Here is a 10184-nt window from a genome sequence, read left to right as displayed (position 1 = left end):
TGATGGGAGTGCAAGCTGGTACAGCCCCTTTAGATATCAGTATGATGATTTCTCAGAAAATTAGGAAACAACTTTCCTCAAGACCCAGCAATACCACTTTTGGGTATATACACCCAAAGGATGCTCAATCATACCAACAAGGACATGTGCTCAACTATGTTCATAGAAGCATTGTTTGTCATGGCCAGAGCCTAGAAACAACCTAAATGCCCCTTGATGGAAGAATGGATGAGGAAAATGTGGTATATTTACACAATGGAGTACTACACAGCAGAAAAAAATAATGACATCTTGAAATTTGCAGGCAAATGGATGAATCTGGAAAACATCATATTGAGTGAGGTAATCCAGACGCAGAAAGACAAACATCATATGTACTCACTCGTAAGTGACTTTTAGAGATAACGCAAAGAAAAACTAGCTTACAATTCACAATCCCAGAGAACCTAGAAAACAATGAGGACCCTAAGAGCGACATACATGGATCTAATGTACATGGGAAGTAGAAAAAGACAAGATCTCCTGAATAACTTGGGAGCATGGGGACCATGGGGAGCATGGGGACCATGGGGACCATGGGAGAGGGTAGAAAGGGAGGGGGAGGATGGGAAGGCAGCAGAGAAAAAATGTAGAGCTCTATAAAATCAATTTAAAAAAAGAGTGGGTGCCCTCCTCACTCTCTGTCGCACTTTTCAAGACAGTCTCTCACTAAACAGGAGCTCCTCAGTTCCCTCAGGATCACTGGCCAGTGAGGGAACCTAACCCTGGGGCCCACCTGTTTCTGCCCCCTAGCACTGGAGCTACACACATGAGCCATTGCTCCTCACTATAACATGGGTGCTGAGGATTCCAGCCCAGGTGCTCACGTTTGCATGGCAGGCACCTTCCCAGCTGGGCTTCTTCCCAGACCCCTCACCCACATTCTTTACTCCAGTCAGGCAGAGGTTCCCAAGCTTCCCTCAGGCCCCCAACTTGAGCAGGACTCCACAGCTGGTGTCTGGGGTGGAGACTTCTTAGGATAAAAGGAGATAGAGTAGGGAAGAAAGACCCAGAAGGTCCTGGGAACCACAACTGTCCCAAACAGAGTTCAGAGGGACCAGGGTGGAAGCCACAGACCCTGTCAGTCTTGGAAGGAAGGGAGTTCTGTACATTTCTGCACGAGGAAAACCCCTCAGTCGTGGATGGATAATTCCAATGTGATGGGAGTCTGCATAAATCGTGTATAAGTCTGTCCTGGTCTGGTCGGCAGCAGATTCAGGGAAAGAGGTTAGGGGGACCTCCAGGCCCAGGGGCAGCTGTGTCTTTTAGAAGCATCTTTTGGGGTATCGGAACTCCTAGAGACCCCAGTGAGCACACAAGGGATGCTGGCGTTTGCATCCAGAACAGACCTTGAGCTGTGTGTTGAGTTGGGCTCTGATGCAGGGTCTCGAGGTGACCGGATCGTGAGGGTTTTAACCACATCCTCGGATTTGTCTGTTGATCTGTTCCTAGCCGAAATGGCTATTAGGAGGTGATGGGAACTTTAGCAATTGGAATCTAGTATGGTCTTTCTCTCTCTATCTCTGTCTCTCTCTCTGTGTCTGTCTCTCTTTGTGTCTCTGTCTCTCTCTCTATGTGTCTGTCTCTCTTTGTGTCTCTGTCTCCCTCTGTGTCTCTATCTCTCTTTGTGTCTCTGTCTCTCTCTGTGTCTCTGTTCCTCTGGGTCTTTGTCTCTCTCTGTGTCTCTGTCTCTGTCTCTCTGTCTCTCTGTGTCTCTGTCTGTCTCTTTCTGTGTTTCTGTCTCTGTCTGTCTCTATGTCTCTGTCTCTCTTTGTACCTCTGTCTCTCTGTGTCTCTGTCTGTCTCTCTCTATGTCTCTGTTTCTCTATCTCTGCTTCTGGCTTCCATATAATGAGCAGCTTTCTTCCTCTGTCACGTGCTCCCACCATGACATTCTGCCTCACCTCTGGCCCTAAACATCGAGATGGAAACCACCATGGACTGAATCCTCTGAAACTGAGCTGACTGACAGACCCAACACAGAGAATGTTCTCACCTCAAGGCAAACGACTTTGCCAGATCAAAGCTGCAACTGCCTGGCCAGGGTGAAGTAGGTCCTGGCCTGTGTGGAGCAGGAGAAGCACCATCTACCACCCTGGAAGTACAAGGCCACCAGGGCAGAGGGACGTGTGCCCAGGACCCTTATTGGGTCTGTGCTGCATTTAGGAAGCACCTAACAGTGAATAACAGTAAAATCTCTTGAAGGAGTCTTTTCAGTGCCCAGGTTTGCACAGCCAGGGAGGCCAGGCCTGGGCCTGGAACCCTGGAAAGAAGGCTTGGTGGAAGAGTGCTTGTCTGGCCTGTGCAAGGATCAGGGGTTCACTCCTCAGAAGCACTCAGTGGCCAGTCACTGTCTCCTGAACACAGGCCTGGGACTCGGGAGAGAGCAGAATGCTCCAGTCATCCAGCTCCGCTGAAGCATGACTGCCTTCAGAGGCTCATGGGAGAAGACAATTCGGAGCAGCCCCTTCAGACAGGGGAGGCTTCATGGCCCTCTGACTCCCGGCAGCTTTGCTGACAGTCAGCAATCCTGAACTGGATCTCATTAGCACAACCTCAGAAACATCCAGCCAGGCCCTAGACTGCTGGAACCAGCAGGGACCTTTGCACTCACCTTGCCCACAGCTGTTATGGTTTATTTGGGAAACTGAGACCCACAGAAAGGCAGCCACGCACACTCCGGCATCAACCGGTGTATGCAGGTGGGACTCCAGCTTCTGAACGTCCAACAGGGCCCACCCCTCCAGTCTGAGGGAGCTAGATCCCTCCTGGGCTGGAGAGTCCCCACCTCTGCCCCTCCCCCTACCCAGGGAGAGGAAAGAGCTAAATTCTCACTTAACAGCGGGATGCTTCTGGGCCTCATTACCATGATGCAAATTAATATTTATTATGCAATTATTCATCTTTGTAATTGCTAGTATTTCAAAGGGAGCACGGAAGGTTTAATTAGAACACGTGGAATGTTATTAAAATGGAATGTCAGAAGGAGGGGTGCCCCTCTCCCCTCTGCAGCCCCAAGCCAGCTAACTCTAGAAGGTTCTCAGAGCTGGAGTCCACACCAGCCTGGCTTCCCTACCTGGACACTCCCCATGAGATTTTGATCCTTCTTTCTTATTCTTTTAAGGTCTTGACTCCTAGAAACTTTGTCGTGTGATAGCAAATTTAGACTCAAAGAGCCTGCAGATGCTGCAAGATGCTTACATCATGGACAAGTAGCTTCCTGGTGTAGAGGCCAGCACCTGGACCCTCTGAAGGGACTGTGGCGAGCTGGGCATGGTGGTGCACACCTTTAGTCACGGCTTCGGGAAGCAAACACAGACAGATTGCTGTGAGTTCAATGTCAGCCTGAACTACAAAGCAAGTTCAAGGCCAGTCAGGGCTACACGGAGAGACCCTGACTCCACGAAACAAAGACTTTCAAAATTTAAAAATGAATAAAAAAGGGCAATGGCGTCAGGACAGGAGCCTGCCACCCTCTGCCCCAAGCCGGCCTGGCCTGTACAATCTCTGTGTAACAGTCCACCCAGCACCCAGTTTCTCCCCCCATCCTGCCTCCCCCTGCCTCCTCTCACCTCCCCTGTCTCCTCCTCCCACCTCCCTTTTCTCCTCCTGCCTCCCCCTGCCTCCTCCTATCTCCCTCTGTCTCCCCTGTCTCCTCTTCCTGCCTCCTCCTGCCTCCCCCTGCCTGCCACACAGCAGACATTCAGAGTGCTTTTAGGTCTGTGGCTCCCGTAATAGACATTGTTTTTGGTGACAACCTGAGATGGTCAGAAGGTAAGTGGTGATTCTGGAAAAGCCACATTTGAAATACAGAGACCTACCTGCTCAGCAGCAGCCGTGACCCGTCCCCACTCAAAGAGCCTGGGTGGAAGAGCGTGCATCTGTAGTGCAGTGGGGAAGCCAAGGCCAGGTCCTCAGCCTGGGAAGCTGAGCAGGAACGGGGAAAAGCTCAACAACTCCGGCATGGGGGGGGGGGGACCAGCAGGATGCTCAAACAGGTGTTTGGTGTGGGTGTTACTAGCAAGAGAGGATGAACTTGCATCTGTAGTGCAGTGGGGAAGCCAAGGCCAGGTCCTCAGCCTGGGAAGCTGAGCAGGGACGGGGGGGAGCTCAACAACTCCGGCATGGGAGGGGGGGACCAGCAGGATGCTCAAACAGGTGTTTGGTGTGGGTGTTACTAGCAAGAGAGGATGAACTAGGAGACATTGGGGGCCTCTGGGCTCCCTGTGGTGATGGGCTGACTCACAGCCAGGCCACAGCATCACGGAGACTGACCCTCTAGGAACTGAGATGACCAGAGAGAGGCACAGGGAGACAGAATTTGTCTCTGGGTCTCAGAGTCTCACTCTTCTTCATGGAGTTCTGTCCACTCTCAGGGAAGGGCCTTTCCCAGACCCTGAGGCACCGTTTTGGCTGGACAGGCTGTCAACAAGAGACTCACTTGTTACACACACACCACCAACACCAGCAGCACCACCAGCACCACCACCACACCCAGCTTTTGTGGAGGTGCCCCAGGATCTGAACTCAGGTCCTCATGGTTGCATAATAAGCATTTACCCACTAATCTATTTACCCAGGTTGTTTTGAGATAGCCTCATGTAGGCCAGACTGGCCTCAAAGTAGTGATGAAGCTGAGAATGGCCCTGAACTCTTGGTCCTCCATGTCAGTCTGAGTACTAGGATTCTGGGTGTGTGCCATAATTTCACCTAGGACTGTTGACAGAGAAACCTGCAGTTGAGGTGTAGAAAATGGCCTCGTGACTCTGGCCCTGAGACTGGCGCATTCTGCTCCAGGCTCCAGGTTAGCTCAGCTTCCTTTTACTGTTCTGGGCACACACCCCGCCATGGGTCACTGTGCCTGTGGGTCACCACTGCAGGTGCCCTGGCCTCTATCCCTTTATGCTCATCACCAAGGTCACCAGATGCTCCCCCGGGGGCCCCAAATCCCACAGGGCCTCTGCAGACAAACTGCCCTTCTACCTCGTGGCTTAAGCAGGACAGACGACGGCAGGCCTTCTTCAGACGCTTTCCAACTGTTCCTAACCAGCCAGAAGTGTCCTCCTGCTGTGAGCCCAGACCACCTGCCAGGCAGAATGAATATGCATATATGCTAATCTGCATAGCCTACAATTTGCATGACAATCGGAGGCCAATTCTCCCACTCCGGAGTGGCTTCCAAAGGCAGCTCAGATCTGTTTTGAAGGTTGCCTGGGGAGGCGGTGAAGACTCTACCTACCAGGGCTCCAGGTAGACTAGCCCTCAGCCCTGAATTTTCCACAGGGAGAGAAACTCAAGGTCCAGGAAAGGCCAGGCTGGGGGAGCTGTGTGAGATGCCAGCCTGCTTGTCCCTGCCTTGCTGAGGCTCAGGAAGGGACAGTCTGGGGGATGGACTCTCTGAAGGACCCCCCCAGGTCTTACAAAAAGGAAGTTGCTTGCTTACGGCCAGGCCTCTTGGCCATACTCCCATCTTCCTCTCCTCTCAGGCTCCCAGTTTTCAAAGTTGCAGCTTCTAGTAACACACACACACACACACACACACACACACACACACACACACACACACCTCATGACTGCCCAGGGTTACTGCACACTGCTTCGCCCTGAGCCATCTTGGGGAGAGGGCCTTGAGAGTCTCCCATGGATTGGGGACAAGGCAATCTCAGGTGAAAAAAAAAAAAAAAGACACCCTAGGACTTCACACCAGACCGAAATCCAGGCTCAAAGCCCCAATCACCTCCCAGCCTCCCACTAACCCAAGGTACCTCCGCAAAGAGGGGCAGGGCCTAAAGGGAGTCTTGGGGCACCACGGTGGAACTCCAAATAGGCAGGATGGGAAGAACATGGGGGGGGGAGGACTCTAGGTTCAACACGGACTCAGTTTCTGGTACAAAATTGGCAGGTGACAGATAAATGTGAACATCTCTGGCCTCCTACTGACCTCACTGAATAGCCTCTGGCATGTTGGGAAAACCCATGACTCAGTTGGCACCCTGTACCCTGTAGGTAAGGACGTTCATAGCAGGTATGAAGCCAGAGGGGGGCCTGAGGGCCTTGCAGCTTGAACCACATACACGCAGTTTGTCCCTTGTGAAAAGTTTCTGTTCCCCCATGTTGGGTCTCTCCACCCATGTAATAAATCAGATGAGGCCGAATTAATTAATGAGCCAAGCATTCCCGGGTGGTCCCCAGGGGAAGAAGGGAAACCACCAGGTGAAACCAAGAGAAGGAGATTTTAAATGCCCTAGCGGGCCGGAGCCACCGATGGAGAACAGGATCTGGAATAGGAGGAGCAGGGCTGGGCCGAACTTCCCAAAGCCTTGTATTGGCAGTCTAGGAAGGATAGACATAAAGTTGCATTTGTGTAGGACGCAATGACTCTCTATCGGCAGTTTCACACAGAAAAGCTACTAAATATTAACAAAGCATCATTAGCATGCGCCATGCGCCAGCACCACTGTCAGGTCCTAGGTTTAGTTAGGTTCAGGTCCTAGAAGTCAGTTACCCTCTGACTTCTGCAGCGATCACTCAATGGCTAGAGATGAAGATTGGGGGTGGCTGGGGGCAGAGTGACTCAGTAACCCCACCAGCCTCACACAACTCTTAACGTGCCATTGGGATGTCTTAAAATATATGCATCTAAGCCGGGCAGTGGTGGCGCGTGCCTTTAATCCCAGCACTCGGGAGGCAGAGGCAGGTGGATCTCTGTGAGTTTGAGGCCAACCTGGTCTACAAGAGCTAGTTCCAGGACAGGCTCCAAAGCTACAAAGAAACCCTGTCTCGAAATAAATATATATATATGCCTCTAATCCAGTTCTCAGGAGGAAAAAGCAGGTGGATCTCTGTGAGTTCAAGACCAATCTGCTTTACTTAGTGAAACCCTGTCTCCAAAACAGCAAAACAACAAAAACAAAAATCTCAGCATGCAACTATTCTAAACCTCAGCCCTTGCATTCCTGTGTTTTTATCTCAGGGAATGAAACTGTAAAAGCAAAGCAAACCCTGTTAGCAAGGCTTGCAAACACCATCACCCCCAGCGCTCCCCCCAAGACTCAGTCCGGCTAGACCCCTACCCCCCCCCCAGCAGATTCAGTCCAGCTGGCCTTCAATGGAGTGCTCAGACAGAGGCCCACCCGTATTGAGGAGCATGATACAGGAGCAGCAAGAAACTCCTGACAGTTGCAGCAAGCTGGGACCTCTCTGGTGAAGCATGTCAATCAAAGAAGCAATTCCCCTTCCCCAGAGCCTCAGCACTGGTAAATGACTCCACTTATATGACACTTGGAAAGACAGTAATGCAGGAGAGGTCGGTGGCATCCTGAAGAGAAGGGCTGGTATTGGAACTGTTCTGTATGGCAGTGGTGGTAGAGATTTAAACTTGCACACGTGATAAAGCTGAGCACAATTCTCTCTCCCTCCCTCTCTCCCTCTTCCTCTCTCTCTCCCTCTCTCTCTCTCTCTCTCTCCCTCCCCCCCTCCCTCTCTCTCTCTCTCTCTCTCTCTCTCTCCCTCTCTCTCTCTCTCCCTCTCTCTCTCTCTCTCTCCCTCCCTCCCTCTCTCTCTCCCTCTCTCTCTCTCTCTCCCTCTCTTTCTCTTTCTCTCCCTCCCTCCCTCTCTCCCTCCCCCCCCCTCTCTCTCACACACACACACACACAATCTGTGAACTGTAACTACAACAGGTGTCACATTTTGGCTGTGATATCCAGCTACCTGCTCTGCCAAATGGCACCATTTCCAGAGGCAGCATAAAAATGACTCCCCCCCCCCTTTTTTGGTATCTCACATAGCCCAGGCTGGCCCTGAACTCACTGTGTAACTATAGATGACCTTAAACTTCTGATTTCCCCGCCTCCTGCTGGGTTGACAGATGTACACTACCACATCTAGTTTATGCAGTGCATGGGGACCGAACCCAGAGCCTTGTGCACGCTAGGCAAGCTCTCTACTAACTGAGCCACACCCCCAACCCCTTCTCTGGAATTTTTTATAGCTGCTTGTGAATCTACAATTGTCACCATTGCTTTTAGATACATCTTTAAAAAAAAAATTGTCACAGCCCGGCACAGTAGTGTCTCATGCCTTTAATCCCAGACAGAGGCAGGCGGATCTCTGTGAGCTCGAGGCCAGCCTGGTCTACAAAGCAATTTCCAGGACAGCCAGGGTTACATAGAGAAATCCTGTCTCAAAAACCAAACAAACAAACAACAAAAAAAGAGATGTGTCTTAGTTAGGGTTACTATTGCTGTGATGAAACACCATGACCAAGGCAAGATGGGGAGGAGAGGGCTATTTTGCTTGCACTTCCACATCTTAGTCCACCCTTGAGGAGAACCAGGACAGGAACTCAAGCAGGGCAGGGACTGGAGGCAGGAGCTGATGCAGAGGCCATGGGTGGGTGCCACTTACTGGCTTGCTCATCATGGCTTGCTCAGCCTACTTTCTTAATTTTGTTTGGGGGGGGTGGTATTTGTCTGTTTGTTTGGTTTTTGGGGACAGGATTTTTCCATGTAACCCTAGCTGAGCCTGTTTTCTTATAAAACCAGGACCACTCCCATATCAATGCTAATTAAGAAAATTGCCTACAACCTGATCTTATGGAGGCGTTTTCTTAATTGAGGCTCGCTCCTCTCAGATGATTTTAGCTTGTGTCAAGCTGACATAAAACTAACCAGCACAAGATGCCAACATCTTGAGAAGGTTCGGAAGTCTGTTGGAAAGTTCCTAGCAACTCCACTCCTGATGGCACTGTCCTGGAGTCCTGAGATCGGGTGCACACAGAGATGTAGTCAGTGTAGCTCTTTGCTAAATAGCTCAAACTGCACGCAACCCCATGCCTGTAACTTAGGCAGATGCACGTACTCTATGGACAAAATGCCACAAAGAGAAAGAAATACCACAGTGAGCTGTGCATACCTGCCAGCATTTGGGAAGTGGAGAGGACAGGAGGATGAGGAGTTCAAGGTCATACATATTTGGCTTCCTAGTAGTTCAGGCTAGCATGAGACCCTGTTTCAAAAAAAAAATGAGAGTGTGTGTGTGAGTGTGTGTGTGTGTGTGTGTGTGTGTGTGTGTGTGAAATGTTACTACTAAGAGAAAGCAACTTCTATAGAGAAGAAACAAGCAGATCTTGTGGACAGAGTGCCAAGCAGTGGGAACTGGACAGAAATGACTCCAAGCTGCCAGACTCCAGGTCCAGAAATCCCAAACCAGCTCTCTGTGTGGGCAATAGCTATCGGAATGTCACCTGCATGGGAAAACTGCTGAGGAGTGGCCCAAACAGCCTGGATGGGGGCAGTGGTATGGTGTGTAGGTGGATGAATACTGCCAGCAGCTCTGGAGACACAGGTACCTCCGTGTGTGTCCTAACAAACATAAGCATAAAACTGGTATCATGGAGCGAACCTGCAGTCCCACATGGTGCTGATGCTGTGCACTGAGCAAGTTTTGCCACTGAAGTATTCTGAGCAGTGTGGCCTCTTCTCAGAAGGTCACTAGGCCTCCTCCTCCCAGCAGGGACAACCTGAAATGACTAATCACCATTGTCTAGTCAAGTTTCTGCTAGGGACGGAACTGCCCAGTGGAATGCGCAATGGCTGGAGAAGCTGGCACACAGCCAGGCAGGCCGAGAGGAATAATCATTAAATCAGTAATAATAAACGCAGCAATAACTTTGATTGGAGAAACAAGAATAATTTTGAGAGTCACAACTGCATCAGAAGTGATAAAACGATTACAATAGCAGCCTGCCACTCGCACAGAGCAACCGTGAGATGACAAACAAGGTTTGGACAAACATTTAATGGCAGGGTTACTGCCCATCATCCCCCAAGCTCTGTAATGGTGATGTCACCTCCAGATAGAACATGACCCTGCTATACAGCTGGATGGCAGGCAGAGGTCACCCCTGAGAGTCCTAATCAGTGGATGGATCCCCAGCTGTTCCCCCTCCTCCTCACGTGAGTGTGAGGTAGGGCTCTGTGCCTGTGTGTGTCTCAGTGTCTGGGGGGGGGGGAGGTGTCCGTGTGTGTGTGTGTCCGTGTGTGTGTGTGTGTGTGTGTGTGCATGTGTGTGTCAGAGTTTACCATGTGGGATGCTGCCTCCCATGGGATGGGAAAGGAGCCTCTGAGGAAGAAGGCAGGGTGAGG

The sequence above is a fragment of the Microtus ochrogaster genome, chromosome 15 (assembly GCF_000317375.1).
Source record: "Microtus ochrogaster isolate Prairie Vole_2 chromosome 15, MicOch1.0, whole genome shotgun sequence".
Taxonomy (NCBI): domain Eukaryota; kingdom Metazoa; phylum Chordata; class Mammalia; order Rodentia; family Cricetidae; genus Microtus; species Microtus ochrogaster.
The sequence above is the reverse complement of the archived record's forward strand: the minus strand, read 5'-3'. Positions refer to the sequence as shown.